This window comes from Ipomoea nil, unplaced genomic scaffold (assembly GCF_001879475.1).
Source record: "Ipomoea nil cultivar Tokyo-kokei standard unplaced genomic scaffold, Asagao_1.1 scaffold0207, whole genome shotgun sequence".
NCBI classification, from domain to species: domain Eukaryota; kingdom Viridiplantae; phylum Streptophyta; class Magnoliopsida; order Solanales; family Convolvulaceae; genus Ipomoea; species Ipomoea nil.
In genome coordinates, this window is record NW_017616635.1 from 610,082 (window position 1) to 634,249 (window position 24,168).

Here is a 24,168-nt window from a genome sequence, read left to right on the forward strand (position 1 = left end):
GTTGGGGGAACATCAAACGGGGAAGCCAAAATCCCACGGTGGGGTACAAACCAGCGGGTAGCCGGTGGGTGAGGGGTCACCCGCCGGCTGTCCGCCGGCGGCACTGTCCCGGGCAGCGGGTACCCGGCGGGCAGCTGCCCGCTGCCGGCGAGGCCTCCTTTAGCCGTGCGTAGGTGGCGGGTCCCCTACCCCCACCTACCCCCCACTGACTCTTTTTTCACCAAAAACGCCCCGGGAACCTTTGTGGAACCCGAAACCATGCTTAGACACTTTCAAACGCAATTGATAACACACGTAGACATTTAACGGATCAAAATCAAGAAACATACGGCACATAACCTATCATGCTTTTCTAGAATTAATCAACACCCAATCATGCAAATTCCCACCCAATATACCAAGAATAATTCCATACGAATTCCACGATACAACCTAGGGTTCTAATTATTTTTAAATCAACAGGAACACAATTCATCTTCCAAAATCAAGATTCGGTAGGAATATCATATAATTATCAAGAACCTCATATATTCATTAAGAACATCAAGAATAACATATAATCATCAAGAACGTCATATAATCATCAAGAACACCATAATTATCAAGAACATTTCATCATCAAGATCTCCCATGGAATCATCCCACCAATCATCAATAATAATATCACAAATCATCAATACACCACAATATGGGGAAATCCTAAGAGGGGAATCATAGCTATGAAAATAGGTTTTGTTGAGACATGGGTTACCTTTTAGCCTTAATTAATTCCTTGGCTATGAAGGGTCTTTCTTGAAGCTTTCTTCTTTCTTGATTACTCCTAGGGGAATTCTTGAAACTTCTTGTGTGGTGATGGATTATTGTGGTGGGGGGTTCTAGGTGCCTCTTAAGTCCCCTATTTATATATTTAGGAGTCCTAATTAGGAACTAATATTATAGGCTTGCTAATTCTATTCCTTTTGGGACTAAGGATTGGGTTTAGGGATAAGGGCCCATGGACTATGGTGGGCCTTTCCTAATTTAATTATTGTGATTTAATTCTTTCTTTTTGGGTAATTGGTTAAATGATTAATTGGTTTTAGGGATCGTAACACGGGGTGTTACACTCTCCCCCCCTTACGAGGGGCTTCGTCCCCGAAGCCCGGTGTGTTAATCCATTCTTTCACCCCTAGGCATCCCGCATCTTGGCCTCCCGGTTAGGAATGTGGCCCCACGTTTTGCCTTAGCTGGGGTAGACTGGATTTCTGGTGGTGTTGTGACAGAAAGGTTTTGGGTCTACCTCGGTCTCCTGCTCCTGAGCTGGACGCCCCGCGAGTGCCCAAGGTGGCCTCGATTGCTGCCACCCTTTGATCTAGTGCGTGTGTCATACGGATTAATGATGAGAACCCTTCCTCCATGATTTGGTTTTGCCGGTTGAGCTGTGCGAGTATGCGTTCATTGATTGAGCCCTCGTTTTGCTCCCTTGGGTTCCCTCCTGATCGTGGGTGCACCGTCGGGTTAGGTTCGTCATCCTCCTCCTGACCCTCATTTCCCTCCAGGGCTCCACAATCTTGCATTGCCCGTTTGAGTTTCTTGTTGGAGATGTCTAATTGGTCGACTAACTCTCTTCGCTCTTCCTCGGGTTTGAGGCAAATTTCTTCGAGGGTGAGGTAATGTCCTCCCTCAGTGTAGTAGATATCATTGCGGCGTAGGTTCTGGGCATTAAAGACCATGCCATTTGCGGTTTTGACCTCGGTGTGGCTTAGGTCCACCCCCTTTTTCTCCATGATCCAACTTAGTATCATCCCGTAGGGTAGGCTAAGTCGGTGCTTGTTTTGCAAAACTCCATGTGTTTTAGCATGAGGGCCGGTAGGTTAAACTTGATTTTGTGTTTCAAGAGGTAGGAAAAGGTGCACTCTAAACTCCCTACGTCCTTGCTCTTATTGTTTGTGGGCAAGAGGCTATCGGTTACAATCATAACCAATATCTTTTGTTCCGCTGTTAGCCATTTCCTATTTGGTCGTGCGGCCGAGGTGAATCCTTCCTCTTTCCCGAGTAGGTACCCGAGATAGTCTTTGTACCCCGTGCTTTGGGTATCAATCCACCCCTTTCGGTCGTAGCTTGACACACCCGTGGTGGTCAATTTCAAGAGCTTGGCCAGGCGGCCTTCGGAGAGTATGATTTCCTTGCCTCGGACCTTGGTGGTGATTTCTAGCTTATCACCCCGTTTGGTGGCTACTAGATGTTGATAGAATTCTTTCACCAATTCGGGGTACGTATCCCCCTTGATGGCGAGATACGTATCCAAAAGTCCTTGGTGATTAAGCATATCAACCAATTCCGGAGAAAATTGGTCGGGTTCAAGGGCTTTACCTCCGATTACGGTATAATCGGCGTTGCTCCATTCCGGGGTACGGATTCCGAGGGGCCTTTTCGGCATTTTGGGTTTTCGTTTAGGTGGTGTTTTCCGGTGAGTTTTAGGTGGGGTCTCGGTGAGAGTTTCCGGCGACGGGGCGGCGGCGAGGCTCCACTCCGGCGATGGCTTGGCGAGGGGGGGCGGTGGCTTTTGAACCAGGCTAGCGGTGGTGGCGAGCGTGGCAGTGGGGGCGCTTCAGGCGAGTAGCGGGAGGCGGAGGTGTTGCGGGTTGCTCCAGGTGGCGACGGCGGTGTGCGGTGGGACGCCGTCCGGGCGGTCGATGGCGGCTCCGCCCGTGGGCGGCGATCGAATGGGGCTGCTGGTTCGGTGTTTGGGGTGGCGGGGAGGTGTGTAGGAGAGGGAAGGGGAGAAAGTGAGGGAGAAGAAGAAGAAGAAGAAGGGTTTTTGATTTGGGGATTTTGTGGGTTTTAGGGATTTGTAGGGGCTTTAACAAGGGAGTGTTCCCTTGAGGTTTCAAGAAACACCCTTAGTTTAGTGGTTAAGACCTTGGTCTTGTGAGTGGGAGATCAAGGGTTCAATTCTCGTTGGTAACACTAGGCCCTTTGATGATAGGTCCCTTGTTTTTTTTTTTTTTCCTTCTTTTGTCTTCTAGTGGTGAGGGCTTGGCTAGTTTGTATAGTTTTAGTTCTACCCCCGTAAGTAGGACCGAATTTCGAACTAATCTTTTATTTATAATATTTCCGAAGTAATGAAGCTAAGTAAGTAATTTTACTACGGAGGTGATTACGAGGAAATCACTGAACTATCCTAGACAGAACTCGTCCTCTTGATTTCCTTCCGCGGGGTTTGTATGGTCCTCGTCTTCTGGGGTTAGGTTCCCTTCCTCGTGGTTGCTCTCGTTCCCAAGGTCGGCTTGAGTGCGGCTTATGACGAATATTTTCCCGGGAGCGCCGTAGTTCCCTTGGTGGGTGGTGCCTCCGTGTTGACCCGTGGAGGTGGGGCGTGGCCTTTGGGGTTGAGTGCACTGGAAGGCCTTGTGCCCTTCTTCCCCGCAGTTGAAGCATCGCCAGGGATTGCCCATGCAATCTTTTCCTCTATGGCTTTTGTTGCATTTTGGGCAAGGGAAACTTCTTGGGTTTGCTTCATTGTTCCCTAGGGACGGTCTTTGGCTGGTCAGGTTGCTTGGTCTTGTGTTGGTGTCGTTCCTTGTTCTTTTTACCGGTGGTGCTCCCCCTCTGGTGTTCCTTTTTCGTATCTGTTCCTGAACTCCGCGCTGGAGTAGTTGGATTCGATAGAGATTGGCGGCACTGGAGTAAGCCTCGTTGAGTGTCCGAAGTCTGCTTACCACTAGTGCTTTTCGGGCTTCGAAGTTGAGGCCCGAGACGAATCTTTCTATTTTGGTTACTTCGGTGGGGACTAGCTCTGGTGCGAAGCGCGCTAGTTCGAGGAATCGCTTGTGGTATTCCATGACGGTGGCTGTCCCTTGTTTTAGATAGAGGAACTCTTCGTACATGGATGCTTTTACGTGTGTTGGGTAGAATCGTTCTCGTAGTCGTGTTTTGAGGTTTTCCCAATTGAACCCTGGTTCTTGTTGGTAAGCGGGACCCTCGTGGATCCACCAAAGATCGGCCTCGTGTCCGAGGTAGAACGAGGCTATCTCCACGCGACGTTCTTCTGGGCATTCCACTAACCCGAGAATTTTGTCGAGGGTCTGGATCCATTCCTCCAGGATCACGGGGTCCTCTTCTCCTGAGAACGTGGGTGGTCGATGATTTGAAACTTTTCGGGCGACGACTTAGTTCGTGTTTGGTGGAGGAGGCGGGGGCCTGTTGTTGCGAAGATCTACGTCGCTTAGTGCCTGGGCGACTTGTGTTAGTTGTTGTAGCGTTTGGGTCAGGGGGTCGTGAGTGGCGGGTTCTGGAGTTCTTGATTGCCTTCTGTTTGGCGCCATGCTGTCGTCTTTCTGGGTCAATGTTTATAGGAATGTTCAGTTAGAGCTTGATGCTTTTCTCTCGAAAGTTCTCTTTAGATGGGGGAGGGATAAAGTGAGGGGAGGTTATGTGTAGGCCTCACAATCTCACCGCGCGTCCTATGATTCCCGAATCCTATGTCCCTAAGTACCTAAAGTTCAAGTCTATGTCCTAAGGTCTATCTTAATAGTCTTATCCTAGGGTCAAACTTAGGCTCTGATACCAACTGTAACACCCCAGATTTTCAAGACTTTTAAAAGTTATGTAATAAATATAGAATCTCATTAAATCCCAAAATACGATACAAAGAGTACGGGGTGCTATGCCACACCCGAGCTAGAGAACTCGGGTGCACAGGCTAAATTCTAAAACCTCAATCAGTATCAATACTATATCATGGCACGCAGGCCGAAAGGGAAAACTATCTAAGCTACGCCCCAAGCTTCTAGCGTGCTCCAGTGATCTACTCGTCTGTGCCTGAAAGCCAAATATATCTGTTTAGCGAGAGATGCTGGTAACCCACTCCAAAGCGTTGAAATACAATACATATAGTCATATATATATAGATATACGAAAACCAATTTGAAGCATGAAGATATATCCTACGAGACTCTAGCTTTTAAAACAGAGATCGACTCAACAGATAGGGCTAAGCACAGACAGCAGTTATACCAAGCATATACAGTTTACAACAGACAAGACAGGTAAGATAAGCACAATTACTAATCATAATCCGACATATACTATTCCCAGTATAAATCCCATAGTCACATCCCCAAGGTACTCATAGCAACAACTCATCCATATCTCATCACATAGCACACTTTGTTGGCGCCACAGGACCAATCGCATGCCCATACATGAGGGTCAGCGCATATAGCTCTGACACGGCCCCGCAGCACCCTGCCCCGTATCACAACACGGAGGGGTCGATCGCAACCGACCGATGAACCGTAGCTCATCATAGTTTGATCGCAACCAAACAGTTGACCGCAGCCCAAGAGTATGTTATCTGACCGCAGCTCATGTAGAAACATTTGATCGCAACCAAACGGTGGACCGCAACCCAAGAGTGTAAATCTGACTGCAGCCAGCTTCTGAACCGCAGCTCAGGAATGACCAATCCGATCGCAACCGAATTGGGGTATCATGCACACATCACACATAGCAAGCACACGCAACCCACATTAACACATTGGGATGGGGGAGAAAACGTATAACAAAACCTATGCATGATCCTTCACATACTAAGAATAATCCTAAGGGGTTCATACTTCCTTCACCTAGGTCAACGGTATACCAATTCACTAGCATGCAATATATAAGACTCATACAACCTACAAACGGTACCCGAAATATCAAACTAGACATAGGCACGATAGACGGAGTCCGTTTGGACACCACGGGGGTCGGGGGAACATCAAACGGGGAAGCCAAAATCCCACGGTGGGGTACAAACCAGCGGGTAGCCGGTGGGTGAGGGGTCACCCGCCGGCTGCCCGCCGGCGGCACTGTCCCGGGCAGAGGGTGCCCGGCGGGCAGCTGTCCGCCCGCCGGCTGCCCGCTGCCGACGAGGCTTCCTTTGGCCGTGGATAGGTGGCGGGTCCCCTACCCCCACCTACCCCCCACTGACTCTTTCTCACCAAAAACGCCCCGGGAACCTTTGTGGAACCCGAAACCATGCTTAGACACTTTCAAACGCAATTGATAACACACGTAGACATTTAACGGATCAAAATCAAGAAACATACGACACATAACCTATCTTGCTTTTCTAGACATAATCAACACCCAATCATGCGAATTCCCACCCAATATACCAAGAATAATTCCATACGAATTCCACGATACAACATAGGATTCTAATTATTTTTAAATCAACAGGAACACAATTCATCTTCCAAAATCAAGATTCGGTAGGAATATCATATAATTATCAAGAACCTCATTAATCATTAAGAACATCAAGAATACCATATAATCATCAAGAACGTCATATAATCATCAAGAACACCATAATTATCAAGAACCTTTCATCATCAAGATCTCCTATGGAATCATCCCACCAATCATCAATAATAATATCACAAATCATCAATACACCACAATATGGGGAAATCCTAAGAGGGGAATCATAGCTATGAAAATAGGTTTTGTTGAGACATGGGTTACCTTTTAGCCTTAATTAATTCCTTGGCTATGAAGGGTCTTTCTTGAAGCTTTCTTCTTTCTTGATTTCTCCTAGGGGAATTCTTGAAACTTCTTGTGTGGTGAGGGATTGTTGTGGTGGGGGGTTCTAGGTGCCTCTTAAGTCCCCTATTTATATATTTAGGAGTCCTAATTAGGAACTAATATTATAGGCTTGCTTATTCTATTCCTTTTGGGACTAAGGATTGGGTTTAGGGATAAGGGCCCATGGACTATGGTGGGCCTTTCCTAATTTAATTATTGTGATTTAATTCTTTCTTTTGGGTAATTGGTTAAATGATTAATTGGTTTTAGGGATCGTAACACGGGGTGTTACATTAGACTTCCATGGAACATGGGAAGAACACCTAGACCTTATTGAATTCTCTTACAACAACAACTATCACGCAAGCATCCGCATGGCTCCCTACGAGGCGCTATATGGTCAAAAATGTAGGACACCCGTATGTTGGGAAGACATGGTCAACCCAGTAACTCTGGGGCCACAATATTTACAGGACACCATAACAAAATTCAAACGCATACAAGAAAGAATGAAGGCTGCACAGGACCGCTAGAAGTCCTACGCCGACCTAGGTAGGAAACAAGCCGAATTCTCCACAGGAGAGAAGGTTTGACTAAAGATCTCACCCACTCGGGGAGAGATGAGGTTCGGAAGGAAATGGAAGCTAAGTCGTAGATTCATTGGTCCTTACGAAATCTTAGAAAAAGTCAGGAACCTGGCTTACCGCCTCGCCTTACCAGCCGAGCTAGAACGAGTGCACAACGTGTTCCACGTGTCGCAACTAAAGAAATATGTGCACGATGCAACTCACGTATTGCAACCCGAAATAGTGAGCTTGGATGACGCCCTGACCTACGAGGAAAAACCTGTAAAGATCCTAGACACTAAGACAAGGACCACCCGCCAAAAAACCATAGAAATGGTTAAAGTCCTCTGGTCCAATCACGGGACCGAGGAGGCAACCTGGGAACTTGAAAGCGCCATGAGAGAACGCTATCCCGAGTTATTCACACAATGTAACACCCCATGTTACGATCTCCAAACTTGGAATTAATTATATAATTAATTCCGCCAAGAACAGTTAATCGGGAGTTAATCTCCATTAATTGATTAATGTGGTCCACGGAGGACCATGTACCCTTGCCTAAAATAAAGACCCTAAAAGCCTAAATATGTTACTATATATGGACCTTGGATAATTAGTATATAGGCTATGATATTAGGTGCCCAAACCCTAAGCCCAAATATATATATGAATATATATGTGTTCCATACCTGGCCCAGAACTCCTCTCAAACCCAACCCATAACAATAATCCTATTACTATTATTATAAGAAGTATGTATATGTGTATATATATACTAACGCCTAAAGATACGTAGTATTCCCGTATATGCATATAGATTATACGAAGACATAATTATACATACATTCCTCCCTCCACTGTGTAGTATATATACACACACATACATGTATGTATATATATATATATATATATATATATATATATATATATATATATATATATATATATATCCTAAGGCCTAATCTATACGGGTAGTATATAAACGTGTGAGTATCTACAAGAAAGCCTAACCACCTCCTTCTCCTCTCCCTGCCAAGAAACCAAAACAGTAGTGCCTTCCCCCTCCCTTCCGTTTTCCGGCAAGGATGATCGACGAACGATCTCCCCACGATCTCCATCTTCGTAAACCAAAATGAACGCCCTCCTCCCCTCCTAGACACGAAGCAACCGGCGAAAGAATGAGAGGCAGCAGGACAACGGCGACCGACGGCCACAGCAACAACAGCAACGACCCTCCGTTCCCGTCGGCGGTGACGGACGGTGGAGTGAGGTGGCTCCACTCTCCCACCGGCATCCTCCTCTCCGGTGCAGCTTCGCTGGACGACGGTTGGACCCCGGCCCCAGTTCCCGTATGGCAGAACGGTGATCGCGTGGCGGTGGTCGTTGCTGGGCGTGATGTCGTTGATGGCGAGTATCTGATGAAGGTAACCCGTGACCCCATGTTAGTACCTTACTAATGAATAGTTTCGGTTAGTAATCAACAAAGGTGGATTCAGCTTAGTGGTATAAAGGCACTTATTCTTGAGTAAGTGCCAGGGTTTGAATCTTAGAAGGTACTTAGGTTTGTTTTATTGGTTGTTAACCCTTTTCACTAAGCAAAAGATAATTGTTGATAATTAATGATGCCTAGGGCTAATAAAGAGGCGTTTAGCTTAGATGGAAAGGTTGGGATTAGTCTTAGGATAATCTAGGGTCCGAATCCCTTAGGGTTTAATTACCTTATTAGCTTGATTATTTAGTAAAAATTCGATTTGGTTCACAGGTCCCTTTGACGTTGTTTTGGATGGATAAGCGAATAAGATAACCCATAGGTCTCAACAAAACCTATTTTCTTCGCTATAATCTCCTTCCTTGGCCTCCTTCTATATGCTTGTAACACCCCCCAAACGAAACCTATATAAAAGCCTTAACACATGCAGATTAAACGACAAAACTAACACATCGGAAGATAAAATGAAACTGGATAAAAGAAATCCAACGGGGTGTCACGCCACGTCTACCAAACACGGTAAACACTACGGCAAACAATCTGCAAGTGTATACATCTATCCCAAAACATCACTTTAACTACATTGGCGCACAGGCCACAAAACCAAGGATAAAGGTACTAAGCTACCAGGCTCTAGACATCGCGCTCGTCTAAACATTACCTGAAAGATACAAAGATAAACATTGGGACGACGCCCGGTCAGCGAATAATGCTGGTAACCCACCAATACCGTTAAGTATCATATATAGATAGATATAAGTCATAAAAACCATTTTCGAGACGGAATACATATATATAAGTCAAAACCAAGACCAACGAGAGAAGATCACACAACGCCGGCTTTACAAGCCCTCGCAACAGCACCCATCACGAGTTGGTATGCCTTCCTTATGCCCTGTTCCAACCTTATGGCTATCCCCAACCTTGTACCTTCTTTCCAACCATTACCTCCAGGACCCCTGTACTTCTTAGTCCAACCTTATTCCCCCGGGACCGTCGTCCCCCACCAACGACCACCAACGAGCCCACCAATTCACGGCAACACATGCACGGATAACACATGTTATCCCCCAAAAACGTGGACCCATCACTCAGGCCACAACTCCATAATCACGTCACGGCCACCACAAGGACCGCTGCAATACCTTGGTGACTAGTGTCCCATACCACTAATCGTGCAATCCAGGTAAAGCCACACACGCACCACAACTCAACAAGAGTTAAACAACGGATCACAACGAAGGTATGAAACATACTCAATAAAGGAACGGGTCACAGCCCAACAACAACAACGATGAATAACACAGGTTATCATCAACCAAACGGAAGGTACAAACCACACACACGCTAGCATTAAGATAATAAACTAGCATGCTTAACAACGGAGAAACTCAAGATAGTTCTGAGGAACACACAAGACACCTCTTGGTCCAACGAAACACAATGTTGAACACTTAGCACGATTCAATACACCAAAGTCCTACATGGATACCTACCATATGCTTCTAGACGTACGAAACATCAAGAAGACACTCAAATAGTTCCACAAAAAGAACAACGGGAAGTCAAAAGACCAAATACCGAGTCAAACGGATCACGGGGAACAAATCCCGAACAAACATCACTCGTGTACCCGCGGGTGGACCCACGGGTAGTGCCCTACCCGTGGTTCCGCCCGCGGGAACACATTCCCACAGGCCTATGTACCTGCGGGTAGGCCGGCGGGTGGTGCCCCGCCCGCCGTTTCGCCTGCGGGAACATTCCTGTTCCACAACAAATCCCTTCGGGGATTTTCTTCTCCAAACACAAATTCAAGTCCAAAACATGCCAAATCTCACCAAACACAACAAAATGACTTGAACCATGGAAAATGCCAAGCAATGGCACAAAGAAACCCTAAACACAAGCTCTAGATATGCAATATCACAAGACAAATGCATAAACCCTCATATTTCATAGCAAAGCACAAGTAGAATCCAAGAAATCACATATAGGTAAGCAAAATAGGTTTTGTAGAGCATGGGTTACCTCTTGTAGACCAAAAGACTTCACTTTACACCACAACAAGCTCTCCACAAGGCTTACTTTCCAAACCCACTTCAAGATTAAACCAAAAGATCATAAAGATCCTACCTTTAAGAAAAAGACAACTAAGATGGAACCAAAAACACAAGATGAACTTAGATCTTACCCTCGTAGATGCCCAAATAGGTGAAAAGTTGAATCTTGGAAGCAAATCTTGGAATCTTGACAAGGGTCTCAACTTGGTTTGGAGAATAAGCTACACTTCTTTTCTAGTGAAAAGGTAGAACTAATTTCTAAGAATTGTAGGGAATGAAATAAAGAAGTCTTCTAGGTTAGGTTACAATGCTAACTCTTGGTGAAAAGACAATAAAACCCTTACTAACCCTTAGAAAGTGTAAGGAACAAGGGAACTCCCCTCAAAGCACAAGGTACAACACAACTTAAAGGTTGACAAGTCAAATACTAGTCCTTGAGTATTAAAAATCAGGATTTTAGGAATTAAATCCTCAAATACAATAGGATTAATTACTCAATTAATCCATGGATTGAATGTGGATTTTTGGGGTGTCACATCCTCTCCCACTTCAAAGAAGCTTCGTCCCCGAAGCTTGGGTACGACGAATTAAAAGTAAACGGTGAAAGGAAATGACATTGTGACAAGAAGTTCAAGAACAACTCTTTTGGCCAAAGACTCCCAAAGAACTCACAAGGATTCCAAAGCAAAGAAGAAGGCATTTCAAATTCAAGGATTGGCAAGAGGTCAACAAACGGATAGATTGAGCATCAAGAACTCTAGCCTCAACACAACCACCAACTTCTAGACAATAACCAAGAACTAAACTACTAACTCCAAACACCAACTATCAAACTAGCTAAACAACAAGGCAACAAACAAAACAAGCAAGCACATAAAGCACACGCAACCTATCACCAAGCTAACAATGGCTAAGAAGGGAAACAACAAGGAAAAAGCGAACGGGATTACCACAACACAAACTAAAACTCCTCGCTCTCTGACTCCTCGTCTTCTTCGGACTCCTCTTCGTCTTCGTCTCTATGGCTAGAACTGGCTTCAATCTGGTCTAGCCTCTGATGCACTGCGACGAACTGCGCCTTCATAAACGCAAAAACTTCGGTGATCATGTTGTTCTGCTGACGAAGCAAGGTGACGACGTCATGCTCCCTCTTCCTGCGAGCTTCCTTCCTTCTCCGACTTTCCTCACTGTCCAAATCACTTTCTTCAGCTTCGGCGGCCTCCGGTGCTCCTACTTCTTCCTCTTGGTCTGCTTCCTCCTCAGCTTCTTCTTCACCGCCCAAACTCTGAACTGCGAGGCTCAACTTCCCGGCATGGATTCCAAGCTCAGCAGCTAACTCCGCCCTCTCATCAGGTGCTTTCCTTGCAACCTCTTCTAGTGTGATGTACTCACCATCATCCAACCGAAACAGATTACAACTCCGGAGATTGGTGGTATCCAACACCATCTTTCCCACGGCCTTCGGGAGGCAACCGTCCACACTGACACCTTTCTTAACCAAGATCCAACTCAGCACCATCCCATACGGTAAGCTCTTCCGAGTGTGATCTCGGCAAAACACCATGTGTTGCATCATCAAAGCAGGCAGGTTGAACTTAACCATATTCTTGAGGCAAAAGGCAAAGGTGCACTCCAACTTACCAAACAAACTGCTCTTGTTGTTATTAGGCAACAAACAATCCGACACCAACATCACCAAGATCCTTTGCTCCGCAGACAACCACTTCTTTTCTGGCCTAGAGGCTTGAGTGAAACCACTTGTACGGCCCAACAGATAGCTCAAATATTCACGGTACCCCATGGTATCCGTACTAACCCAAGAATGGCCACTGTACTGAGCCACTCCGGTAGCAGACAAACTCAACAACTGAGCCAACCTCTTCTCAGACAACACAACCTTCACACCTCTCACCTTAGAGGTGATCTCCAACTTATCGCCCTCCTTTGTCACAACCATGTGACGGTAAAACTCTTTCACCAAACTCGGGTAAGTCTCGGCCCTTATGGCGAGAAACCCATCCAACAAACCTTGATACCTAAGCATATCCAACAAAGAGCTAGGAAAAGATGCCAGATCAAAAGCTTTACCTTCAAGAATGAGGTAATGGGTATCCACCCATTCCGCTTTCCTTGCCAAACTTGACCTTCTAGGCATGATTGAAGGTGACCCAAAGCTCAACAAAAAGAACCCAAGGCTTCTCCTTTTCTCCTCTATCTCTCGCTGCTCTCTCACGCTATCTCGCTGCTCTCTCTCTCTCTCGGCGACACAGCTCCGGCGAATAACGACGGCAGCGAAGGGCCGCGGCTCGGCGACGGCTCGACGACGGGCAGGTTGGTGGTGGCGGGTTGCGGATGAAGCTACGGGGAGGGGGTGGGTGCTTGGTGGTTCACGGGTAGGGAGGGAAGAAAGAGAAAGAGAGTTTGGGAATTTAGGGATTTGGGTGAAATTTGGGGAAAAAGATGATTAAATTTGGGGATTTTGGGTAAAGTGGGAAATTATGGTTTAGATGGAATTAAAATTGGTTAGGTTTCAAGAAAGACAATTGGCTCAAGGGGTTTAGAGGATGGATTGACAAAGATTAGGCTCAGGTTTGAAGCTCAAAGGTTACAATTAAACATTAGGCTTGGTTTTTAAGTTACAAAAGGAAAGGTTTTTGGTATGAATTTTGCTATTTTCCAATTCAAAGAATACTTGGAAAATTTAGGAAGTGCTCAAGGAATTGTTGTAAGAACAACCAAGTACAAGGATTGTAGAATTGGCCCAAATCGCAAAACATGACAAGGATGGATTGCTAACTTCACAACGAAGCTCATATACCAATTAAAGATATCACTTAGCAAGAAGAATCTACACTAAGCCTCAAAAGAATTGCTATCAAAGAAAGCGTACCAAGGATTGCCAAGCAAGAGACAACTATGAAACACAAGGTAACACTTAAGATACAACGAACACGGTGATTCTGGAGAAACAAACAAGGATAGGCTAGAAGAAAGGGGTTACCTGCCACTTCATCCTCCATCAAGCACTCTGACTCAGCCTGAGAACGCGCCATCACAAAAACTCTTCCGGGTGGCCTAGCTCCGACAGCTCCGCGACTCGAACTCCTTCCTGGTGCTCCTTCGGCTCTCGGGGGTGGCGGCAACGCTCTCTGACCGGCAAGCTGGGGACACTCCGCGACTTTGTGACCACGATCCCCGCATCGGAAGCACCTAAACGCCTGGCCATAACAATCATGGCCCGCGTGCACCTTCCTACATCATCGACAACCAACCGACTTCGCTTGATCCTGATGCTACACCCTGATAAGTGCTTGAGAAGAAGATGACACCGCCTTGACTTAAAAACTCGGCCGGGGCTTCTTGAAGGTGGAAGAACCTCCGCTCTCAACTCTCTTCCTAGCTAGCTCAAACGGTCCCTTCTGAAGCTGCTGAACACGATACAGATCCGCGGCACACAGATACGCATCCTTAAGGGAGCTGAGCCTACTCACCATCAACGCCTTTTGTGCCTCATAATTCAGACCGGCAATGAAACACTCAACCTTAGCAAGCTCCGTAGACACAAGCATCCTCGCGAAGCGCGCTAACTCTAAGAACTTCTTGTGGTATTCGACCACAAATAAGGATCCTTGCTACAGATGAAGGAACTCATCAAACATGGCGGCTCGCACATGCGCTGGGTAGAACCTTTTGCGCATTCTGTCCTTGAGCACGGTCCAATCAAACCCAGGCTCTTCAAGGAAGGTCGGACCTTCGTGGACCCACCACAGATCAGCTTCCTGGCAGAAGTAGAACGTTGCCAGTTCTACTCTCCTTTCTTCGGGGCAGCCCACCACAGTGAAGATCTTATCAAACACCCGTAGCCACTCTTCTAGGACTACAGGGTCTTCCTCGCCAGCGAAGGTTGGCGGCCGATGCCCCGACACCAAACGACCTACATTTCGATGCCCAGCTGGGGGAGGAGGCGGCACAGCTTGATTGTTGTTTAGCAAGGCTTCACTGAGCGTCTGCATCGTCTGCGTCAGCTGATGGAGATTCTGAGCGAGCTGCTCGTTGGTCGGGGTCTCCGGGGTGCGAGCGCGGGGACAAGGAGGCATCGAAAACTTCTACAACAACAACGAGATTACCAAAAAGAGCAAACAAGCAAGACATAAAGCAACACACATCTCACCGCGTAACCTAGAGTCCTAAGCCTAACACTTTGCTTCTTAAGGTCCCTTAGAGGTCTCAAAACACACTTAACCACTTAGAAAGTCTAGACTTAACCCTTCCTAGGCTCAAACCTAGGCTCTGATACCAACTGTAACACCCCCCAAACAAGACCTATATAAAAGCCTTAACACCTGCAGATTAAACGACAAAACTAACACAGCGGAAGATAAAATGAAACTGGATAAAAGAAATCCAACGGGGTGTCACGCCACGTCTACCAAACACGGTAAATGCTACGGCAAACAATCTGCAAGTGCATAGATATATCCCAAAACATCAGTCTAAATACATTGGCGCACAGGCCACAAAAGCAAGGATAATGGTGCTAAGCTACCAGGCTCTAGACATCGCGCTCGTCTAAACATCACCTGAAAGATACAAAGATAAACATTGGGACGACGCCCGGTCAGTGAATAATGCTGGTAACCCACCAATACCGTTAAGTATCATATATAGATAAATATAAGTCATAAAAACCATTTTCGAGACGGAATACAAATATATAAGTCAAAACCAAGATCAACAGTCAACACAAGACTCATCACTCTCAAAGATAACACGGGAACACATCCCAAACCACAAGGGTTAACCACACGCAAAGGATAAAGATTCACCCAACGGCAACACATGCCAAAACAACACAAGCCTCCGTGACTACACACGTCATGAGAGAAGATCACACAACGCCGGCTTTACAAGCCCTCGCAACATCACCCATCACGAGTTGGTATGCCTACCTTATGCCCTGTTCTAACCTTATGGCTACCCCCAATCTTGTACCTTCTTTCCAACCATTAACTCCAGGACCCCTGTACTTCTTAGTCCAACCTTATTCCCCCGGGACCATCGTCCCCCACCAACGACCACCAACGAAACCACCAATTCACGGCAACACATGCCTGGATAACACATGTTATCCCCCAAAAACGTGGACCCATCACTCAGGCCACAACTCCATAATCACGTCACGACCACCATGAGGACCGCTGCAATACCTTGGTGACTAGTGTCCCATACCACTAATCGTGCAATCCAGGTAAAGCCACACACGCACCACAACTCAACAAGAGTCAAACAACGGATCACAACGAAGGTATGAAACATACTCAATCAAGGAACGGGTCACAGCCCAACAACAACAACGATGAATAACACAAGTTATCATCAACCAAATGGAAGGTACAAACCACACACACGCTAGCATTAAGATAATAAACTAGCATGCTTAACAACGGAGAAACTCAAGATAGTTCCGAGGAACACACAAGACACCTCTTGGTCCAATGAAACACAATGTTGAACACTTAGCACGATTCAAGACACCAAAGTCCTACATGGATACCTACCATATGGTTCTAGACGTACGAAACATCAAGAAGACACTCAAATAGTTCCACAAAAGAACAACGGGAAGTCAAAAGACCAAATACCGAGTCAAACGGATCACGGGGAACAAATCCCGAACAAACACCACTCGTGTACCCGCGGGTGGACCCACGGGTAGTGCCCCACTCGTGGTTCCGCCCGTGTGAACACATTCCCACAGGCCTATGTACCCGCGGGTAGGCCGGCGGGTGGTGCCTCACCCGCTGTTCCGCCCGCGGGAACATTCCTGTTCCACAACAAATCCCTTCGGAGATTTTCTTCTCCAAACACAAATTCATGTCCAAAACATGCCAAATCAAACCAAACACAACAAAATGACTTCAACCATGGAAAATGCCAAGCAATGGCACAAAGAAACCCTAAACACAAGCTCTAGATATGCAATATCACAAGACAAATGCATAAACCCTCACATTTCATAGCAAAGCACAAGTAGAATCCAAGAAATCACATACAGGTAAGCAAAATAGGTTTTGTAGAGCATGGGTTACCTCTTGTAGACCAAAATACTTCACTTTACACCACAACAAGCTCTCCACAAGGCTTACTTTCCAAACCCACTTCAAGATTAAACCAAAAGATCATAAAGATCCTACCTTTAAGAAAAAAACAACTAAGATGGAACCAAAAACACAAGATGAACTTAGATCTTACCCTCCTAGATGCCCAAATAGGTGAAAGGTTGAATCTTGGAAGCAAATCTTGGAATCTTGACAAGTGTCTCAACTTGGCTAGGAGAATAAGCTACACTTCTTTTCTAGAGAGAAGGTAGAACTAATTTCTAAGAATTGTAGGGAATGAAATGAAGAAGTCTTCTAGGTTAGGTTACAATGCTAACTCTTGGTGAAAAGACAAGACTACCCTTACTAACACTTAGAAATTGTAAGGAACAAGGGAACTCCCCTCAAAGCACAAGGTACAACACAACTTAAAGGTTGACAAGTCAAATACTAGTCCTTGAGTATTAAAAATCAGGATTTTAAGAATTAATTCCTCAAATACAATAGGATTAATTACTCAATTAATCCATGGATTGAATGTGGATTTTTGGGGTGTCCCAATGCTTGTGTCTTGTTTAATATCTCTATACTATTTGTGATATATTCTTGATGATTGATAAGATGATTTGTGTGTATTCTTGATAATCCTAATGATCTTGATGATAAAAAGAGGTTTTTGATATTGGTGTAATGATTCTTGACAAATCTTGATATTTCTTGATGTTAAGGCTAAATTGTGATTTTGATGATTTGGGAGGGATTAGAGCCCTAGGATAGATTGGGAATTTGTGTTGTAACGTTCTTGATATATATATATATATATATATATATATATATATATATATATATATATATATATATATATATATATATATATATATATATATATATATGTATATATATATATTGGGTGGGAATTCGCATGTCCAGGTGTTGTTTATGTTTAGAAGTCGTGATAGGATGAGTTATTGATTTTGATCCATTAATTGACTACGTGGTGTCGTTAATTGGGTTTAAAAGTGTCTAAGCATGGTTTCGGGTTCCACAAAGGATCCCGGGATGAATTTGTGATGAAAAAGTCAGTGGGGGGTAGGTGGGGGTAGGGGTACCCACCACCTATCCGCTGTCCGAAGATGACCGCCGGGCAGCGGGCAGGCGCCGAGCAGGCGTCCGCCTGTCGGCAACCCGCTGCCGGGCAGTGATCTCCGGCGGGCAGCCGGCGGGTGATCCCCCACCCACCGGCTACTCGCTGGTCCGTAACCCACCCTGGGTCCTCGGCACCCCCGTTTGATGTTCCCCATTCCCCGTGGTGTCCCAACGGACCCCGTTTGTCGTGCTTGAGTCTAGTTTGATGTTTCGGGTGCCGTTCGTAAGATAAAAGGAATCTTAGGATTTGCATGCTAGTTGAATCGGCAACCCGTTGACCTAGGTGAAAGTCGTATGAACCCCTTAGGACTATTCTTAGTATGTGAATGATTACATGTAAGTTTAATTATATGTATCCCCCCTTCCCAATGTGCTATTATGTGCTATGTAATGCATGATTCCCCAACTTGGTTGCGATCAAGTTGGCTATACGGGCAGTTGAATGGACTGAGAACCATCCCAACTATTAACCAGGCCAGTTAAGATCGGTCAGGTATATAAATATTATGTAGGGCTGCGATCCACTATACGGGCAGTTGAATGGATTGAGAACCATCCCAACTGTTAACCAAGCCACCAAGCCGTTTAAGATCGGTCAGGTATATAAATATTATATAGGGCTGCGGTCCACTACACGGGCAGTTGAATGGTTTGAGAACCATCCCAACTGTTAACCAGGCTGGTTGAGATCGGTCAGGTATATAAAGATTATATAGGACTACAGGCACTACAAGAAAAATCGCGAATCGCGACGGAATTTTTCCGTCGCGAATGGGCTATATTCCGTCGTCTATCAGCTTGTCGTATTTTGAAAGACGACGAAATAATTCCGTCGCAACTTTTGGCGACGGACTTCGCGACGGAATAATTCCGTCGCAATTTCCGTCGCGATTCCGTCGCCCATTTCGCAACGGAACTGTTTGTGTCGCAAATCCGTCGTTATTTTTGAACCGAATTTTCCGTCGCAATATTATCTTTTCCGTCGCTAATTTCGTCGCCCATTTCGCAACGAATATGTTTCCCGTCGTAATTTAGTCGCATCATTTGCAACAACTATTCCCTTGCAAATATTATATTCCGTCGCGATTATGTCACGTTTTTGAATTTTTTTTAAATAAAATTATGATTATGATTTTAAATAGTAATGAATATTTATAAAATATTAATATAAAAAATACGATTGATTTTAAAATAAAAGATAACATAATTCTAAATTAAGTTCAAATAAGAATACATTACGAATCCACATTTCATACATAATATAATCGTCAATTCAACTCTAAACAACATAAGAATACATTATCAACCCACACTTAATACATTGTAATGTCAATTCAAGTCTAAACAACATTAACAAACAATCATTAAAATCAATTGATTTGAGATGAAGGTGATGATGAAGTACCCACTCTCCCGCCATCAACATTAACAAACAACCATTTCTGAGGTTTTTGACACGACCAACCTCTTCACAATGGATATCTTCACAGTGGATACAAATACACTGCAAAATAACATGTTAAAATCCTTCAATGATTGAATTGCACCTTAATCTTTCCTCCTTCCCCCACTAACAGCTCCGGATTGAAGTTGTTGACGCGTTGGTAAGCTCGTGAAATGTGAACACTTCTTCATCATGAGGACAAAAAGTGGCCCAGTGTTGAATTCCTCTTCTTCATTCTTGCCAGACAAAGGCATACATGTAAGGAATAAAAATAATAGTATTAATAAAAAATTATCATATGAATCAAATAAGAAACACAGCATGTATTACTAAATAAAAGCAGAGAGAAGGAGGTTTCATCTAGTTATATATCGTATCGGACAAATCATCGAAAGCAATATCCCTATTACTTGGCTTTCATTTCCGACAGAAATGTTGAGCAAGAATTTGCAATAGATTAACATGAAAATGAGAAAATCTGGAGTTCAGTTATATGGAGTATATATAAAGAATGCAAAAAGTGATGGGAGAAGGAATTTGAGAGAATCAATAATGCTACTGGTGTGACCATCAAGTTTTTCCATCTTCCTTTTTAGGCAGCAAAATCTACTTACCAAGAGATGCACTGAATTAGACTAACTTCAAAACCTGGAGTTCAGTTATGTGAAATGAATGCAGAAGGATGATGTCTCAATAATGCTATAGATCCAATCATTCAGTTCTTAGGCAGTAACTTCTATAGAATACAAAGCAACACACAGACATATATATATTCTCCATAAACACATAAAAGTGTGAGGCCGTGACCTAAACTTCAAATTCAACATGGACAATGAAAGAAAAAGAATAAGATTATACTCTAGAGGCCAAAACGGAAAGAAGTTGGAGAAGGAAACTTACAGGTGCATCCTCTTCCATTGGCCTACTGCACAATAGCAAAACACATCATGAATTAGTAATCGAGATTTCATTGAGTTGGAAAAAAAAGGGAAAAAAAAATCGGTCAATAATCTACCAGTGTTCATTTTACTCGGTAGGGTTTTGGGCAGCATAATGCATCATAAAACGGAGAGAAAATTGAAAACATAAATGAAACGAAATGAACAAACCTCATTTCCGGTCGAAAAGGACTTCGAAAGTAAGCACTGTGGAAAGCATTCAACGCATCCTAGAAGTTGCAGTTTCTGGTAGATTAGCAATTTAGCATGAACCAGATAACTCTCAAAATTACAGTGCCATTCTAGTGAACATTGAATGACCCAATTTCTCCATCCCGGTACATTAGATCTATTTCTATGTCAAAATCTTGATAGCTTTGAAACATAAAACAGCTAGTATCTGAATTTAGACAGGAAAATTAGCTCTAAAGAACACAAATGCTCACTATAATTTGATTATCAAGTCTTAAGTCAACAATTAAAGCTGCTACCTGAACACAATTTTACAGTTTCCTCCAAAAGCTGATAATTCCATATGCAAAAGATTTCAGATTTTGCCATAAGGCTGATCTTTTTGTTGCACACCATCCTTCTTCTCATTAGGTAATTCCCTACAAGATGAAAAATCATGTATCATGCCAAGAGTAAACTAGAGGGAAAATGCATACCTAGTATCATGTATTACAAAACTCAAAAATGAATGAGACTATAATCAGTCTAAGTTTCTTCCTTTCATCATGTTTAATAAGTTCAATATAGTAGCTTTTCCAAATATTAAGGGATTGCAAATGGGAGCACAATGGTGGCAAAGAATTTGGAAACCTTTTCCAGAAAATCTCAGATTAAGTGAAGTGGAATTAAGCCTCTCAATTTAACTTGTAAGTGAAGTGGTAATAAGACCTTGGACTGCATATCACCAAAGTCCTAAAAGGAGAAAATAGAAAGTTAGGTTATTCTTTCGAAACTGTATTTTACACTTACAAGTTTTAAACTTTTAATGATGATAAAAGGCAAACCCTATAATAAACACGACATTATATCTCTTTGTAGTTCAAATAAAGTTCCATTACCCCCATTTTAAAGTTGATTAATAAGATATGGGGTTCATGACCAGTGCATCAATTTGTGGAAACATTTAAAGGTCACACACATTCCCAATAAACTGCTCAACCATGAAGCAACACATTTCATCAATCATATCTCCAGAAAAGATAGATGATGAATATATTACAAAAAAAAAAAAAAAGAGTAACTACCTTCACAATGTTGTCATTCTTGGCCGCAGCACAGACTTAATCTATAAACACGAGTAAAATTTAGATCATAAAGCTAAATTCAAAAAAAAAAAATTTACAGGACATAGGGTTTACAGAGTAAACAATAAAATGTGAACACTTCGCGAAATGTACACTAAACAGTAAACAATTTACAGAATTACAATCTATATAGTCAATTTACACTAAATAGTTTACAGTAAAACACTAATTAAACTAATTACAGTAAATAGTCAAACACTAAACAATTACAAATTTACCTTCAGACGACGGAGGGAGAAGCAGACGGCGGTGAGAGATCAGGGCGAGGCGGCGGCCGGCGAGCACTCCAGACGAGAGACAGCTGACGACGGAGGGAGATACGTCGGACCGCGATCGAGAGAGTCAAACGATGAGATGCCGGACTACCGAGGGAGAGACAGAGACGATGAGATGCCAGACTGTCGTCTTGGTCAATGGTCGTCCGACGAGGCGGCGAATGGCGAGGGCAGACCGTAGAGGAGGGTCGGCGTTGGCTGTTCAGTGTTGTTTTAGAGTGAGAGACTAGGGTTAGCGGTGCTTTTGTTTTAACTTTTAATTGAATTTTAATGTCATATTAAAAACACCACTATTTAAGTTAGAAGAAAAAATAAAATTTAACAAAAATATTGCGAAGGAATCTAGACAATCGCAATATTCGTCACAATATTGAGTCCATATATCAAAACTTAATTCATTTACGACGTAAACAAGTCAGTCACAATTTCCGTCTCGATTTCGCGATGGAACGAATATCGGTCGCCTTTTCCGTCGCAAAATGGGCGACAAAAATTAGTTCCGTCTTAAATTCGGTTGTGAATATTTTGCCGTTAATATTTCGCGGGCTTTATTTATCTTTGCGCCAAGATTCACGACAGAATTTAATTCTGTCGCCTTTTCCATCGCCATTTTGCAACGGAATATATTCGGTCGCTAAATAGCGACGGAATATAGTCCGTCGCAATTTTCCATCGCGATTCGCGATTTTTCTTGTAGGGAGATCCACATGGGCCTTGGTGATATGACCCACCGACCTGGACGCGCCAGGCGGTGTGCAGGGCCAGTATGCCGAGGAAGGCTGTAGTCCACCGACCTGAGTAATCAGGCGGTCCACCGACTGTGTGCGTCAGCGGTGTGTAGGATTGTGGTCCGACGTTGAGTTCGTCAGCGGTCCTCTATGGGTTGGTTGCGATCAACTCCCTTCATGCCGCGGTATGAGGTAGGGTGCTGCGGGGCCGTGTTAATGCTATACGCATTAACCCTCATGTTCGGGGCATGCGATTGGTCCCGTGGCGCCAGCTCAGTGTGATTGAGTGTCACAAATGATGATTGAATGATGACATGATTAATGTGGAAATAGACTGTGACCTTAGTTGCGTATTCTTTATGATGATTCTCCTTAACTATTATTATTGATTGTGTGCTTACCCTATTTGCTGAGTCCGTTCCTGGTTTAAAACTAGTGTCTCTTAAGTATATATCTTCCTGCTTCAAATTGATTTTTTTATATCTATATATATTTATCTATAATGTATTTCAACGCGTTGGAGTGGGTTACCAGCATCATTCGCTGAACAGATATATTTTGCTTTCAGGAACCGATGAGTAGACCCGGAGCGCGCTAGAGATCCGAAGCGTAGATTAGTTAGTTTCCCTTCGGCCTGCGCGCCATGATTATGTATTGACATTTGTGTTGAGGATTTTAGTTGGTTAGCCTGTGCATCTGAGTTCTCCAGCTCAGATGTGGCATAGCATCCCACACTCTTATGTTTGATTTTGGGATATAATGAGAATTCACCTTTATTATATAAGTCTTAAAAGTTCAAAAATTTCAGGGTGGTACAGTTGGTATCAGAGCCTAAGTTCGACCCTAGGACAATGCCTTTAGGATAAGACTTTAAAACATTAGGCTTGAATTCTAAGTGTTAGAGATCTTTAGGAAAGGACTTTAGGACATTAGGCTTAAACTCTAGGTGTTTAATGTACTTAGGGTATAGGAGCCTTAGGATGCGCGGTGAGACTGTGAGCTTACCACTTCCACTTAAGTTCCCGTACTTAAGACTTCAATTCTTTTAGTTAAAACACTAGGTAAGGGTGGGAGTAGATAAGTTTACTTCCATTGCTGGGTGACATACACATACCCGGTAAGACTCCTCACTCTAGTTCCCGCCAAGGACTTGACACAGACCGTGACCAAGAGGAGGAAGGTTTGGATGACTACTAAGGCAAAGCAGCTAAGATGTGGTGGGTGCGTCAGACAGCTCGAAGGAGACAGACTACAATACTCACACACCTGGGGTTAACTACCATGACCCTCGATTCAAGCAAGTGGCATGCTCCTTCCGACAAGTTGCTTTATCTCGGCAAGTACAGGTTACAGCTACAACAAACAGGAAAGAGAACTAGGACGCTAATTAATACGAGAAGCCTAAGTAGCAGATGGACGACACTGTTAGTTAAATCCTTAGATGCAAGGTAAGTATATAACGATGTCTTATGACCCCCTTACCTTAGTTTAAAATATCATCTGCCCTGAAATCTCAGCATCTTGATATCCCTATTTGTTGAAACTCCTAC